The following is a 17,168-nucleotide window of genomic DNA, read 5'->3' as shown; positions in this document are numbered from 1 at the left end:
CACTGTGAAACATAATAACTTAAAGGTGCGCGTGTGTGCGTGCAGGCTTGTGTGCGAAGGTGAAGGAAAGCAAAGGAGATGAAATTGGATGTCTTTTAGATGCAAATTGAGCTGCGTGTAAAATGGTTTGATGCAGACTGATTGGGTCAAATTGTATTCCCACTGTTGTTTAGCAATAAAGGATAGAAGAAATAAAGGAAGTCGTCTTTTATTGTCCGAGCGTGCTACAAACACACGGAAAGACAGGCTGCCGTGTAGCACTGGTGCCGAGGACTTTGAGACAAAGGAGGTGGCTGGGCAGAGCGAGGAGGGCGGGAATAAAAGATTGTGCTGGAATTTGTCAAAAGCCAATAATCATTCTGGTGCAGGAGAGGAGTACTACATCAGAGTGGCGAATCAATATCGCATTACTTAGTATGGGAGTATATACAAGACTCATCAAATTGATTATTTTTGATGCTACAATGGCAGTTTCATTTGCTGGGGCCTCTCGACAACAACTACTGTTCAATTACCGGGGATGTCTGTGAATTGGGGAGGAGGAAAAAAAGAAATACAGCAAGACAAATGGATATTTATTTGACTAAAATAAAGCCTTGCCTGGTAAAGAAATGAGGAATGGAATGTCACAGTCAAGCTCTGGTTAAAAGATGACTTGTCTCATCGGACATTGAAATTTCATGAATATATTTTCCAAGGGCCAGGAAAAACAGAATTCATCATGAAGTTTGTATACAGGCCATAATGTCACAGCAAAGATTAGTCAATCTCCTAATGCACAGTGGCACTGTTAAGCATACGCCTCTCCTGACTCGCAGAGTTACAGAGTGGGATGGTTGTGGGCAGGGTGCAAAACTTTGTGCTCTTTTAGTAAAACTGTGTTTTGGGTTTCTCCTAAAAGCCTCAGAGCCCAATTAAATCTATACTCCATAAATTATAATTTAATGGGAGTAGATTTGCAGCTGCGTCGAATCTTATAAAACATATATTATCGATGCGTATGTACGCAGCAAGCGGCCTGAACAAAGAACAGAATTTTTAAAACCATTATTTATAAAGAAAAAAAGAAATGCGCATCAGATGTTTCCAGTGTTTCATCCCAGGCGCTCTTCAGTTTGGACTAGTTCATCCCTAAAAAGCCCAACTGTTGCTAAGAACAGCTTCTACCAATGAAGTCCTTCTCCTAATGGCTCCAAGTCTTCAATATGGGGCCATCAGGAGATACAAGGCGCAGCGGCTCCTTGGATGATTAAAAAGTCATTTCCTTAACTGTCCTCCCAGGATTTGTGGGCTTTTTTTTGTAAGAAAACATTAAATTGCTCCAATCAAGCATAAACGTCTCCTGCTTGTGGTGTAATTTGTACTGCTGTTCGCGTGGTGGGCGCTTATTTGTCATCCTTTTCCTTTGGCGCTTTTCCCAACCGCCTTGATCAACAATTAATGGTTGAAATTGCTTCCCTGTTACTTATGGCTGTGGAGACAGATGCAGCAATGCAAAAAAAACCAAAAAAAAAACAAACTAAAAAATAGTGGGAAAAAGAAGTTTAATTGAACAACAGAAATGAAGTTCAGATTTATTTAACTTTATTCATACATGCTTGGGAACAAAATATATATATTTTTGCCGTTACACTTTTTTCGAATAGTTATGCTCGGAGCCTCCAGCATCATAAGTTCTGTTATTAGACAAATGCAGCATCGCATCAGCAGCAGTCCACTCGTTCTTTCCTGTCCACTCTGCCTCTCTGCTCTTCTGTCTCTCTTCCCCCACACTGTTCTTTTACACAGTGACCTTTAGTGCTCTTTTCTTCATTGCGGGGACAGGCTGGGGCCTGGCATCTGATAGAATCAATATTCTATTATGATAGTGCGTGGAGCGTGTGGGGCTTTACAACTCTGCTGTAATAGTCTCTCTATTTCATCCCGTGGCAGCCATGGCCTGAGGGATCATCCAGGCTTCTCCAGGCTCTATGCTCCCAGCATCGCCCCATTTCCATTAACGTCGCAGGCCTCTGCCTACCAGGGGACATTCTGTGTGACCGATGGATGGGGTTGAGAATGAGTCCAGCCCGGGTGCAATGTGTGTCAATAGACTGTGTAATAGCCAGGCCTGGGTGAAATGTTAGTTAAATGGCTTTCCAGTTTTAAAAGAAACAGGAGGGATATTTGAGCTATTTCTCTTATTTTATCTTGGCATTTTTCTTTTTTTTACCCTATTGTCTCTCCCTAGAGGTGATCTCAAACTAAATCAGTATATTTGAAAATACGACCGAAACCGGCAAAGCAAAATGATCTTTTTCTTGATTTTCATGGCAATCAGTTATCCTCCGCAGTGATTAAACCAGTGACAGGCAGATAGTAAATCAGGATTTATTAAAAAAAACAACAACAACAACAAAAATAGCACCCATGATTTGGACTCAAGTTAGCATCACACTCTAGCATGTAAAGCATTTTTTTTGATTAGGGCAGACCTGGGTTATACTGCACTAGCGAGGGAGTGCTAAAGTGAAATGTTAAGCTATTAGAGATCGTGACACCAGGCAGACCCCCGCCCCCCCACACCATAAAAGATTCATGCCATTCACAGCTGCCTTCTCGAATAATTAACTAATGTAAGTATTTTGCTCAGCCAAATGCAGTTATCGTTCAAAAATCTGTGCATTGAAATGTCATTTGTGCGCGGACTTTTGATGTGACTTTTTAATCTGGGACAATAAACGTTATGAGGTTAACAGGACATTCGCTGTCATCTGAGATGCTTCCATCAAAGCCTGGTCTAAAATGTCAAGATTGGTTGTAAAGTGCATTACTGTTTCTCTCGGTGGGAAGTTGCTGGAATGCATAATATTTGTAAAGTCACGGAAGTCAAGAGCAGACACTTTAAAACCTATGGTCAGTGCGTAGTGCCCTTTTAAATGCCACAGACACACAGACAAAAAAAAATCTTTGAGAAATACCTGTAGAATAACCTCCTTCAGTCCCATTTACTCCTGATGTATGTCTTTCTTTCTTGGGGGAGAGCTGTCCCTAACAGCATACATACGCCTCATCCCCTAAAACTCCGCCCCCCCACCCGCCGCCTCTTCGTTTGATTGAGAGTTGGGTGACTGGAGGTACGCGATGAGGCCCCATTCGCCTCATATTCATCATGATGTAACCGTGAGCAACCCGGATCTAAATTACCTTCGTCTGGCATCATTCCAGCACATGCTATAAATGAGGTAATCGTCCTTGACTATAAAATTTGCATTTTCAAGACTTAATTGCCATCATTACATTTTTTGCGTAATTCTATTAATTTAACAGAATGGGGGATCAGAGGCTTTTTTATGGTTATAATTTGCAGTAAAACAATGCATTCCCAAAGTAAAAAAAAAGAAAAGAAAGAAAGTCTCAAGTAGAAAAAGGATGAGCGGAGAATCAGGACAACTCTGGCCCTCTCATCGCGAGCTTCCATTAGCCCTTTGCATTTGAAAGGGGAGATTTTAAAAACTTGCACTCGCACGGCGTAAGGCTCAAGGATGTGTGTTTGTGAAGGCTAGCGTGAAAAGCTGTCTCAGGTTTAAAATGGGAGATGCCTCAGTTATTTCCCATCGTCACATTGTGTGGGCTAACTGAAGCTTGTGTCTTAATGATGTCAACCTCGGCTCTAGTTTTTTGCCCCCCCACACACACACGCGTGTTTTCAACATCGCCTGCCTCCTTTCTTCACATACGACGTCAGCGGCGCTCAGTAGTGCCGTCCCTGAAAAAAAATATGGTGGCGAGCACATCGGATGACACGGAACAACGGAGCCATCAACTCCCATTTATGCTTCCTGCGGTGACCTTGCCACAGACGTCTACGAGGTTCAGAAGTGCGCCAAGCTAAGTGCCAGCAACATTCTGCAACCCGCTGCACTTCCTCGCACTCTGCTGACCTTAAAAGTGTGGCCTCAATTTGGGGGAAGGCTGAAAAAAAACATACACGCGTTCTGCTTCTCCTTCTGCGTTGCACTTGTGCTGCAATGCCCTACTTTTATCACCGTGATTGTTTACAGTTTTTCACAAAAATGGAAGTAAATTAATTGCAGATACTGCAAATCAGATAGCAGCTTTTTAGACTTGATCTTTGGGGTTTCCCCAGTTATTGGATTCAACCAAAGAACAGAAACACTGGAATCACTCTAGGAGAACTTGTATATCTATTCTACAATATTACACATTCTTCAAAAACACAGAGTGACACGTTACATAATCAACTGTAATTTAAATCAGCCACAATGTTCCAGAATCTATTATTATCATTGTTATTATTATTATTTATCAAGCTTACAAAATACAAAATATGAATACATGGGACAGCTTTAGTTATCAATAAATAATAGGCTGACACTAGGAATACATTTTATGTATGTAACTTCTTAAAATGCACAAGCAGCTTAAAGAAAATCCCCCGGAGGCATCTTGTGTTTCTCTAGCCTCAATGTGCTACATCTGACAACGCTGCAGCTCAAAAAATAAAATAAAAAATAAGAAATAGGTTCATCCATCCATCCATCCATCCATCCATCTTCATCTGCTTTATCCGAGGCCGGGTCGCGGGGGCAGCAGCCTAAGCAGAGAAGCCCAGACCTCCCTCTCCCAGCCACCTCCTCCAGCTTATCCGGGGAACACCATGCGTTCCCAGGCCAGCCGAGATATAATCTCTCCAGCGTGTCCTGGGTCTGCCCTGGCCTCCTCCCAGTGGGACATGCCCGAACACCTCACCCAGGAGGCGCCCAGGAGGCATCCTTGTCAGATGCCCGAACCACCTCAACTGGCTCCTTTCGATGTGGAGGAGCAGCGGTCTCACTCTGAGCCCCTCCCGGATGGCCGAACCTCTCACCCTATCTCTAAGGGAGAGGCCAGCCACCCTTCGGAGGAAGCTCATTTCTGCCGCTTGTATCCGCGATCTCGTTTTTCGGTCACTACCCACAGCTCGTGGCCATAGGTGAGGGTAGGGACGAGATCGACCGGTAAATTGAGAGCTTCGCTTTTACACTCAGCTCCCTCTTCACCACGACGGACCGGTGCAGCTCGTGGCCATAGGTGAGGTGTAGGGACAGTAGATCGACCGGTAAATTGAGAAAGTTATACTCAGCTTCACCACGACGGACCGACATAGCATCCGCATCACTGCAGCCGCAGCACCAATCCGTCTGTCGATCTCCGGCTCCCTTCTCCCATCAAATAATAGGTATAATAGAAATAAATAATAGAAATAGGTTCATTATCAGAGAAATATTTCTGAGAATTACCTCTCACATGTGTCCCAGAAGCAGCTGCATTTTAATGCTGCTCACCTGTCTTAAAATCCAGTTTTTTTGCTCCAATCAAACCCAAATAGTGCTAAATACATTTATTTTAAACTTTAATCCAGGGTGATTAACACTCCATGTGAGGGTTTAGTACAATGACATATTGTCTAAATTAAGTCCAAAAGGCAGCATTGTGGAAAAATCTAGCAGGGACCGACAACATACAGCACGGTGCTGCTTTAGATCAAAGTCATGCTGGTAAATACAGACAGCGGTTCACTAAAGGGAAACGGTATGAGGATCTGGTGTTCCTTTATTCCCCATTTCCCTTCCCCTGTTATCTGTCTCATACTGACTTCTGCTGACACTGACCAGGTGGCTTCGTCACTACGTGTTTCCATGGAGCCTTTAAACAGGAAGCAGGTAAGGCCTGACACACCATCCTCGATGCTTAACGTAGCGGTGAAGGAACACCGAGCTTTGTTTTGACTGTGTCAAGCAACATCAGCTCAAGCTTTGGGTGTGAGGCACAGAAGGCTGTTTCCTTTCTTTGTGTCTCTGCATCAGCATCTGGAGTGCGAGCGTGCTGTGTGTCTTCATCGCGGCTGGGAGAAGGTGTCAGGTGTGTATGCAGTGAGAGCACTTCTGACAGGGGCGCTTTAGTGCATGTGTAGATGAAAGAGAGCGGGGATGACTCACCTCTGGACATTGCTTTGTGGTTTAGGTACAGTACAGACAGGGAACAAAAGCTTAAGCCTTGATCGAGATCTTTTTAAAATGATTTTAAGAATGACGTATGAATAAAACAGCCCACATAGTTAATATGACACACCATCACAGCATTTCTTGGGATTCATAAAAAGGATGAAGGTGCGGGCGTAGTAGCCAAACCTTTCTCTCAAAAAAGCAACAGTAAGAGTATTGTTTAACCTACTCTTTAGCTGAAGATACATGAGGCATTAAGGAATCAAACACTGTTTGAGTTTGGATTTAAAATTCTCATTCAAGTGTTGAGAGGCACAACTCTCCGTTGCCACTGATAATCTCCATCTATCAACACACTAAGCTAGCTGCGATAAAAAGTTTTATCTTCAGTGCTTAAAGACATTTTTCCAATAAAGGCTCTCATCAAGACACCTCACTCTGCACAGAGCATATTAGCCACTTTGTGTCTGCGGCCAGCTCAAGCTGTTCCCTCAGACTCATTTCTCATCGCGGTACAGTGTAGCAGAAGTAGAGAAATGAGTGTTTTGATCATCGCTGAAAGAAAAAGAGCTTTTATTTAAATAAGTTGCATTAAAAGCTTTCTGCTGTCAAGCTGAACAAAACAGCAACCGCTCCCAAATGTGAAGCTAGGTGGAAAAACAAGAGCAAACTTTTCAAAGCTCGGAAAGAAATATGATACGCTCTGTGAGTTTTTCTTTAATGCCAAAATCAAGAGCTCATTCGACTTGGTGGAAGCCCGGCTCTTTGCATGCTGAAACAAAGGGGCATTTTCTTGATAAAGTACTGTACTTGACATTCATCTGTTGTGCAAATTAACATTTAATAGCAATACACATTTGAATATGTTCTATCTTGACACAGTGAGAAACCCACAACGTCAACTACATACACAAGCTGAGGAGAACGAGAGATGGGTTTTGGCCCCGAGCGCTTTTGCCCACCACAAGCAACATTAATTGTTTCGCAAAAGCTAACTGCGGAGCCCATTTTTCAACATTGTTTCTTGTTTTTTTGTTTCTCCTGTAAACAACTCTTGCCTTACGATTTGTTCATCATAACTCGACAGTGGATGGCAGAAAGAAGCTTTTTTTTTTTCGTGCCCCGGAGTAACGACCTTGAAAAAAAAGAGCCCAAATAAAAGGACCAGTGGGAGGATGATGAAGGCAGACGATGGTTGTGCATTTGTCAGATTTCTGAATTAAAGAGATGTTTGTGGAGTTATTGCTGCACAGACGACCAGCAGAGACTGCCGTCATGCATCTGTGTTATATGCGAGAGTTCTCCAGCCAAGTTACTGAAACCGTCTGAATGCTGAAGTAAGCGTGCACATATGAGACTTTGAGCTAATAAAAGAAATAAATCAACATATAACGTGGATTCTTACACTCTTTCTATAGGAAATCTCGGTTATTTGGAAGTGCTTCCCAAGTGCTCAAGCTCAAAAGCGTGACACGATCTGTCTGCTGGGTGCTGTTTGTTTGGTGCTGCTTGACTTCAGCTCAAGAGGAATCTACTCTGGTGCTCGTCAGGTGGTACAAACCCCGTCTTAGAACACTTTTCATTGAGCGTGCAAAGATGGCAATAAGCCAAAGTGTTTCATCAAGAGAAGAGAAGAGGCCCTGAGTGTTGTATTAGTGTGTTTCTCCAGAGCGGCTAGCCCTCTTCCTCAGGTGTGACCGATGTGACAACAGAGTCAGAACAGTATTTAGCACCTAGAGGTCAGGTGGAGGTAGACTCAGTAAAAACCCTCCTCCTGGTCAGGATCAGGTGCTCTCCTTGGGGACGGGCGATGTGGGAACCCTGATAGCAGCCCTGACCCTGTATAAAGTGTTCATGTCTGTGCGTGAGCGTGCACGTGACCACCAGAAAGGGGGCATCTCCTTTCTGATTGAGACTGATGCATGCCGATTGGTTGCGAGGCCGTGCTCAGCAGCGGCTCAGCAGTGTCAGGTGAAATTAGCAGCCGTCAATAAAAGGACCCTCAGACCTGGAGGATTCATTAGGGACAACCGCCCCCATCTCAGCAAGCTGACAGCCCTTCACACTTCCACCCTTGACTTCCAAACACACACGTGCGTGGTAGACACACTCCATTCCCGTCTGTTCCAAATAATGACTCCCAGCGAAAAGTCTCACCAAGTTCAAAGAGGAGCGTACATCCATGTGTGTGTCTGTGAGCGCGTGTTTGTCAGCGCATGTGTGTCCTGGCCCTCTCTGTTTTGCCTGTGAGGACGTGTGTGATGCTACAGGGCCACTTCAGCAAACACCACACCAACTACAAAACATCATTCACAAGTATCTTCTCCTACACTTCAACAAGCTTGCTGTCTCTTTCAATAAGATAACATCAGAGCAGAATCACTAAAGAAAGTATCTCTCAGTTTTTCATCATTTTTCCTTATACTGCTTCCTCCTAGTTTTACATTTTGATTGACAGGAAACCCAAATTAGAAAAAAGTGTTTTGTTATGGTGTCTAGGCATTGATTTTATGATTTATACGGCATCAGTGAAAGTATCATAATACAAACTGTAGTTTGAAGTGTTGTATAGTACAGTATAGTGATAGTATTGGCCTTAGCTAACCCTTTAAACAAATATAAGAGATACATATGAAGATAAGCAGACCTGCCATGCGGTTAGATTAGCTAAACAGCTCACCGGATAACAAACATCCACCCAGAACCACCTCTAAATCTCACTAGTGTGCCTTTTTTTAAAAATCCATTGCTTTTGGACAAGTGCTAAGCAAGTCAAACTCCAGCTTCATACATAAGAAACAGATGAGAGTAAAATTGATAGTCTCATCAACGCCTGGCAAGGAAAATAATAAATGTATCTCCTGAAAGTTGTACTGTTTTCTCAAGTTATGAAAAGACGAAAGGTCATGAAAGAGCTTCTGTGAGAGAGACTTACCTGTGATAAATTGATTATGTACATGGCTTGGCAACATGTTTTTTTGGCATTACTGAACCAAATAAAAATCCATAACAACCTTTCATCACATGCAAGTGCAGGGAACTAGACTCCTGCAGCTCTTCTTTGCTCTGTTTACAGGGTTTAGAAAATCTAGGCTATGGGAGACTTTGGCTAATCACACTTCTTTGCAGACCGTAGCAGGAACAAGAAGACTTTCACCTGTTTTTTTGGTGTGTAGGAAGCACAATATGCCCCCTGACACCTGGGCTTACAACAGGGAGGAGAGAGCTGCAGAAGGAGGAATATCTATTTAAAATTTTTCTTCTTCTTTTTTGACTTTTTAAGATTTCTATCAACAGAAGTTGTTAGCTGAAGTCTGACATATATATATAAATGAGCAAGGAGCTGTTTCCACTTTGTGCTCTGTTCTACCGCATACATCTAATCAGTGGTGGTATGTCTGCTCACACAGCCAAGCCCAACCTGGAAATGTGCTAATGTGGTCAGGGATTGTATATTAAGTCATTATTGGTACTACAGGGGAACCTGCTGTCTCCAGCTGGACACAGCACTCATGCTACCTGTGAGTTTTGGCGTTATCCCAGATTTGCTCTGCCGAATGAGAAACTGTTTCCAGCCGGCCAGGCTGGCTCAGTCACCCCCCGCCCTCCTCCTCCTCCTCCTTTTTTTTCTTCCTTCTTCTTCTTCTGTTTACGTGTGTCACTAATTTTTATTCCGATCCACTCTCTGAAGTTGCGTCAGCCCCTCCTTCCTTCCTGACTTTTTCTTTTCAGTCCTCAATTCCCAGCATAGATCTCTGTTTACTCTTTTCTCTGCTCTTTTTCAATTTTTTCTCTTTGAAATTGTTTATTTATTAAAGCCTCTAAAACAACTGTAATTTAATACAGGATAAAGGGTGGTATTAAGTAACTTTTGGTAGGGTTGCATCCAAACCTTTTATGGGGGAACACTGACAAATTATCAAATGCTGGAAATAAGTCAGGGTCATACATTCAAATGTGCCTCAAATCTGTAGGATGAAAGGGAATATGCGTAGTTTAAGCATGCATAGTACATCAGTAGAGTGATTTGAAACAGGCTTTTATGCCAGTTTGTACATCTGCACGCATGATCAAAGCTGATGACTTTGAACTAGGGTCCATTTGCCCTCATGAGAACTCTCTTAATCCAGTGCTTCCCAGTTTAGGAGCATGTAGCTGCAACACAGAAGCTCTGCTCATTAGAATTAGAGACATTAGTTACGACCAAAGGAACTCTATTTCACGCACATCTCCCCGACTGACTAAATGAAGCTTTGCAAATCCTCTACAGCTTTTAATAGCTGCCGCTAATATTACAGGTCACAAATGATTGCACCCTGAGACTCAGATTTGGCTGATCAAACACAGACTGAGATTATCAGTGTTATTTACGCTTGTATTTCTCTGGCATAAACACGCATTTATGGAAATGCAATCCTTCTGTGGTAAGACACAGCAATGATTTATGCCGAAATGATTCATGGAAAATGGGGCGGCATATAGGCAGATTCAACCCACAATCCAAAGTTGCTTTTTTAACTAGCATTTCTTCCCCTCCTGTTTCCCAACTGAGACGTGGTTCCTGCTAATGCTTACATGTGCATGTATCACAAAGGCTCAGGCTGTGTTTCGGAAACACGAGTGGTCTGTGTACAGAGTACAATGGTTACACCTTTACAAATCAATTATTAAGTCCGGACTAAATAATATGATGCGTGTCTTATTACCCAACAATTCAAAAGCTTTTGGGGGCCTTGCCAAGGAGTAATGGAGCAAACACACGTAATACCATGCAAACACACACACACATATATTTAAAAATCCCAAATGCACATAATTGGTTTCACACTAGCTCACACGAGTAGAAAACGCACAACTCAAATAAACACAAAGTCACAGGTACTCAATATATCGACTAATTAAAATAAAGGATTACTATGTTGAATGTGTGTGTGTGCGTGTGTGTGTGTGTGTGTGTGGGCACCGCTGCCATGCACACAGGCAGGCAGGCAGGCAGGCAGGCCTCACATTGCCCACAGCTACTCGGTAAGGATTCCCGATAAGGAGAATTAGTCAAAACTTGGGAGCTGCCAGTCAGCGCCAATTAAACTTTAATCTTGGGCTGAAACAGGCACAAATAAATTAAACCCTTGTGAGCGGCAATGTGCGCTCTCCTGATAATAGGGGATTGAAGTCGTCTCGAAGCGAGGCTGCATGTTCCCCAGCTCAGCCATGGCAAGCAGTGGTGCAGAGGGAACGGGGGTAAGGCTGGTGACAGAGTGAACTGAAAGGAACTCTCAAAGTTGACAGAAGCACACACACCGATATGCACACAAGGACAAGAATCCTCGATGCTGGCCAACAGAAAAAAAAAGAAGAAATTATAGGACTAGCATAATTCGTCTAACATCCCTGATCATTTAAAATGAAGGGACTTTCCCCTTGTGCTACAAGATCCTTTGTCTTCTTTATGACCTTCTAATGCTCTCACATTGTGGATGAATCTATGCAAATATCAATAAAGTTCCTTGCACCTTTTTTTTCATGGTCCAGGCCTAAATATGGTTATTAGAAATGCTACCCAGGCATGCAATTGACCTTTTTTTTCATATCTGCATAAAGCCGATGTATTTATTGTAAATGTCTTTGGACAATCTTGGGCTGGGATCACCTCGCAGTGTGTGTTGGAATTTGATAACAAAACCATGCATGATGCTCCCAGTACCAAATGGAAATGATATTTTCAATCACGTTCAGGCGTGGAAAACAGGCTAAAAGTATCAACTTATTAATAATAAAGATAGATCTACTGTTCATATCAGCCAGAGGAAATGCTTTTAATGTTGCAATATTCAAAAGTATGGTTGTCTCCATGCACACTGTGTAGAGGGGGATATTTCATTAATATTTTTTAATGAATTAGCACCCTTATCTCTATTTCCTGTGCCCGACCTGTGCTAGCCTGGTGTTTAATTTCAAAGTCATTTTCTTGCTATATGAGCATGCAGTTTATGTATTAATGTCATGGGCCTCGTCAGCCAATGCCATGATTTATTCCAGAGTAGCGGTCACATACATTCTAATAACTTAAAAATAAGCCCCAGAGAAATGCTGTAATGAGAAAACAATAACATTAACAATATTAGCAACAATAATGAAAATAATTGCCAGTGAAGCAACAATGGTAATCACACATAGAGAAATACCTCTGTGTTTGACCGAATCGTACACAATTATCATGCATGTGTATATAATATAATTAATTCTATGTCTGAGCCTCTTAGCCTGGGGCGATCAGCATAGAATCAGTTTTGTATGTATAATAGATCAGAGCGCAGTTCATGAATAAAACAAACGTGGGGACTATGCAGCAGTGACTGTGAATGTTTGTCTTTGGACAGCAGAATCAAAGTGAACATGTAATATTGTGATAATCCATACTTGATGAATTCAAGGGGCTGACTTGCCTTAGCTAAGTTCAGCTAATTTCCAGACATGGCTTGCCTCCATAATTGAGTTTCCAATAACATTATGATTATTCCAGCCCACATGATAATTGAATTCAAGGTATTTTTTTTTCTTAACACCGCAATATTGTAGATGTGTGATTATTATGCATTTGCATGTAGATTTCAGTGCCTTCCTGAAACTCATCACTTTTCTTCTAACTGGATTTCCTATATTGTAGCATACATTTGGCTCATAACAAATGACGGGATCCCCTCTCCTTATGAGCACAGAGTCAATTATTCCAAAAAGTTCATTTTTATATCAATTTTACCCCACATAATGATATTGCAAAGAAGATTCACCCCCTGAAAAGTCTACTCGAAAAGTCTACCCAGCGCCGACCTGTTTGTCATACTCATTATACGTGAAAAGTGAATATTTTTACTGTTGAACTCATCAAATTCACATCACTGCCAACACTCCTCCCGCGCTTCCAGTCTGATCCTGCTTAAGAAATGCTATCAAACTTAGACACCATGGCCCCAATGCTCATCTGTTGCATAATGTAGACTGTATAGGCAGGAATGGCGCGGGTGTGAATGTAATTTTCATCAGGCTGCTGATAGAGCCCCCACAGATCCAGCCTGTGCATACGGGTAAAGTAGGGGCACAGAACAGAGCAGGGAGCTGGCTGTTGAATATGGGAGTACTGCAGTTTTCTTTTCAGCGGCACAATGCACTAAATCCCCTTTTCTTACAGCTCTAGGTGAACTAGTTGGCAACTTCAAACTGTACCCTTGCATAAAATGAATTTTTGACAGTGCAACGCTGAGAAGTCAATGCATTCATGCATGCATAGTAGCATAAATTGAGCAGACCCCCCAGCCCCCCCACAAGACCCCCCAAAAAAGGGAAATTATTTACCATATTGCCCTCCATCTAAGCCAGCGTCACGTGCAGATTTGTAAGAAAAAGAGTTTTTATTCTGGTGCTGATCAGCACAGATACCGCGCAAGTTCACAGCAAGAAGCTGGTGGTGTTGCAGCATTAGCGTAGCGTTAGCCGCTTGCTCTGACTGCAGCTAGCTGTCACATTGGGGAATGACTGGGCAACTAGTTGATGCTTTAAGCTACTGGGCGCACATGGATGGTTGTGAATGGAAGCTCTATCCATTCTCATCATTTGGAGTAGCCACAGGGCCTGTACAGTGAGGATGGCACCAGCCAAGACATTATGCCAGAGTTTAGCTGTTGTTTTGCATAAATGTTGAATCATGCCAGCGTCCTTTTAGTGTGTAACAACAGCCTGCATTGATATTGATTTAATGCTCACTAATATTTAAACTGCCCTGAGGGATCAATACTGTTGAACATGATTTAATATGGCCTACTAGTACAGATATAAATACAGCCACATAACACAGAAAATCGATTATTTGGTCTCAGATTTAACTTTTTTTTAAAGAGACAACAACTCTTTCATGTCTTATTTTAAACTGAAAATATTTAATACTTTATTAAATCAAAAATGGCCGCCAGGGATCATCAGTACTGTACAAATACACCAGTAGACATTTTCTTTTCCGTCCTTTTTTAGCGGACATCTATCATTTCAGAAGTAGACGGAATTCTTGTTGATGAGGAAGAATGGGGAAAGGAAAGGCAGAAATAACGAGCAAAGGGAGGTTGCAACAACTTTTAACAAAACATGACATGCGAATGAGTGCTGAGTCCTCATTTACATATGCTGACATTTTGCGGAGAATATTTCAACGTTAGGCTGAGCTGTAATGAACTCCTGCCAGGGAGCAGTCAAGGAATAATGTTTCCATAAAGGTAACCTGTCCACATCTCCTGCAGGAGAAAGATGTGGAGGAGGAAAAGAGACATTTTTCTCGCTCCCCCTCTCTTCTTCAATGCTGGGTGTTTGGCAACAAAGGGGTATTTTTCTTTCAGCACACTTCATCCATCTTGGCCGATACTGATTTAGTGTATTTTTCCACCCTTTTTACAGGCTAATTGCGCACAGCAATGGTGAATTTGTTAGTGGTGACACCTTGCCTACCCATTGGGAATGCATCTCATTACTGGACGCAATGTCCAGGAACATCAGATATTATTAGCTGTCATTAATCTGCCATATATAGTGAAGGGGGAGAATGGGGAGGAGAGAAGGGCAACAAAGGACACAAAGAGACAAATATGATGGCTGGCAAAGGGTTGTGTGGTAAGGTCAAAGTTCGGAAAGGTTAGCAAGAACCCAGGTGGGCTAGAGGAGGTGGTGGAGATTATGAATGATAGCGTTAGGATGGAGTCTTAACTGAAAATAAACCTAATGATTGTTGCAGCACACAAATGCAATGTAACTTTATTTTCTCCACCTGCACACACGGCTTTAGATTTGACTTGCTCACTTAGCAAGCGAGTAAAAACAGCAAACACTGGAATGACAAGATTTTGTTTACCACAGCATTTCCAAAAAGACAGGAACAAAGTCTCATGCTTGCTACTTCAATGCAAAGAAGAAGAAAAAGAAAATAGAAAATAAACAGCAGGTGACTCAACTTTGCATGACTATAATCAACACATATAAATGCATTCCTAGCTCATAATTTCAGTAAGTAAATGTCTCATTGCCAATGCACCTCTTATATTTATGACTTCCAGCTCCATTGTACTAAAATATTTACATCAATAATATTCAGATGATTGTATTTAATAACTTTTAGTATTAAATGTGTTTCATAATATCCCCCAATTTCATTTAAGGTGCTGTGGACTTGCTTTAAGTCCTACAGTGACTGAACAGAGAATGCAGATGTGTGTTTTTTCTTTTTTTTCTCTTTATAAACAGATCAACTATTGGGTCTGCTTTTGTCATGTTTCAAACTGCGTTTTGTTCTCAAATCCCATTTGACTAAAATGAATATGACAACCCTAAACTAGATTTTCAGAACAAATTCAGTCTCTTTCAATGCGGCCTGATTGTTGCCCAAAAGAGTGTGCTTCTTTCACACATATGTTTGATTTGATACAGCATCTTTGGCTGTTTTTCCCGCACAGCCCCGCCTGAAGACTGCTACATGCATACTAGATAGGATTACACCTTCTAAGCAGATTTCGTTGTGGAAGGGTTAACACAGATCCCCCTGCTTTGCCGAACAAACAGGACACCATCTGAAGACAGAGGAACTAACTAGGCTCTCATTAAGACCATTTTCTTTTTTTCTCTCTCTTCTCTTGTTGACGGGGGGGTTCTGTCCTGCTTTTTTGTGTAGAAGAAGCACGTTGCAGCCTCCTGCCGCGTCGCCTGGCTCTTTGAGTGAGATGGAGTATATGGCCTAATGACTAAAAGTTCCTCTATAAAAAGTATACAGCACAGCTCCCTGCAAATTGAGTTTCCTCTTTGTGCCAATTGAGGGTGGTTTATGTAGGCTGCGGGGAGTTCCTTTGAACTCTCATTCCAAAAAAACCTCCAGATTCCTGGGTAACCCCCCCCACGCCTTTCCTATTTCTCTCCCACCAGTAGTTCAAATAGAGGAAGAGGTGGCTGCTGTCTCAGACACCCAAATTCACGCCACATTTATGCACAGAGCAACAATCGAGACATAATGTGAGTGAGAAAAAGAAAACATGTCAAAATGAGGTTAGGATGGCACGAAGCAGGTGTTTCTCTTCTTCTTTATTGGTAATAAATGAGTTTGTAAATTGAACTTTATTGGATTAAACTTTCTAACGGTGTTTACATAAGAGCACGTCTGGAAAAAAAAGTCATTACACACAATAATGGTGTCTGTATTTAAAGTCATATCTTCACAGAAGACAAACATCCTTTAGTTTCTTGACGGGAGAAAAAAAAAATGTGGCAAAATGTGGCGAGAGATGCAATCATGACATCAGTGGGAAAATTATCCTTAATGTGTCAAAAAATAAAGAAAAATGTAAACCCTAACAATGCAATTATAGGGCGAATGTTAACATAATAAAGTCAAACCATGTTTAATTCATTCATTTCTTCAAAACTAAAGCAGCAGAATAATTCTCCAGTCTCCAAATTCCTCTCCTGTTTAACTTTTTCCTCATAACGGGTCTTATAAAAAAAATAAAACATATATAAATTAAGAAGCCCTGCTTGCAATAAGAACTTGCCAAGAAGTACTTGCTGTCTGTTTTTTTGTCCTCAGCTATCTTTATTGCCAAAAGCGAATGTTGGCGGCATCCCATGTGGAAGCAATGGGGGCCCTGATGCCCAGGACTCAGCCAAGTGGCAGCGTTTGTTTTCCATGTCGGGGGCATGAAAGCTGGGCTCGTTCTACACTAATCAAAACCCCCCAAAAAAGGTCTCAGTATAAATCCTGAGACCTCTTCTTCTTCTTCTTCTTTTCCCCCACCCCACCATTTTCACAATTATGCACATGCATTGCCATAAATCTAATGCGCTTTCATGATCTGTGGGAGCGGAGTACATAAAACGTGTTTGCCGGATTTGCATACAAACATACTTATTCTAAATCCCCCTCAGAAGTTGTAAATGATTGTCTTTTCCTGAAATACATCTCAGCAAATTGTATTTGGGCATGTTTATGAATCCTATTATGGCATGGGTTTTATCATATTTTGTGGACAGTGATGGCTTCTCAGCATAGCTGTTAAGAAGAGGGAGAGTTGGGCCTTGGGCGATAGACTTTGTCATTTGTTTCAGATGGGCGCTGGATTCCCCTTCATTGCTCTATGACAGGTTCACGGTACCAAG

The 17,168-nt window shown here is 42.0% G+C and overlaps 1 long non-coding RNA gene across 1 annotated transcript in view; it reads right to left on the bottom strand.

Moving 5' to 3' along the window:
* Positions 1 to 9,890, bottom strand: part of LOC120441785 — a 45,023-nt gene extending 35,133 nt beyond the window's left edge. Inside the window, exon 1 of the long non-coding RNA XR_005614279.1 lies at positions 9,880 to 9,890. This is a non-coding gene — a long non-coding RNA (uncharacterized LOC120441785). The remainder of the gene's footprint in view (positions 1 to 9,879) is intronic.
* Positions 9,891 to 17,168: the final 7,278 nt, after the last annotated feature.

Source organism: Oreochromis aureus, linkage group 9, assembly GCF_013358895.1.
Source record: "Oreochromis aureus strain Israel breed Guangdong linkage group 9, ZZ_aureus, whole genome shotgun sequence".
In the NCBI taxonomy this organism is placed as follows: Eukaryota; Metazoa; Chordata; class Actinopteri; order Cichliformes; family Cichlidae; genus Oreochromis; species Oreochromis aureus.
The sequence above is the reverse complement of the archived record's forward strand: the minus strand, read 5'-3'. Positions and strand labels throughout refer to the sequence as shown.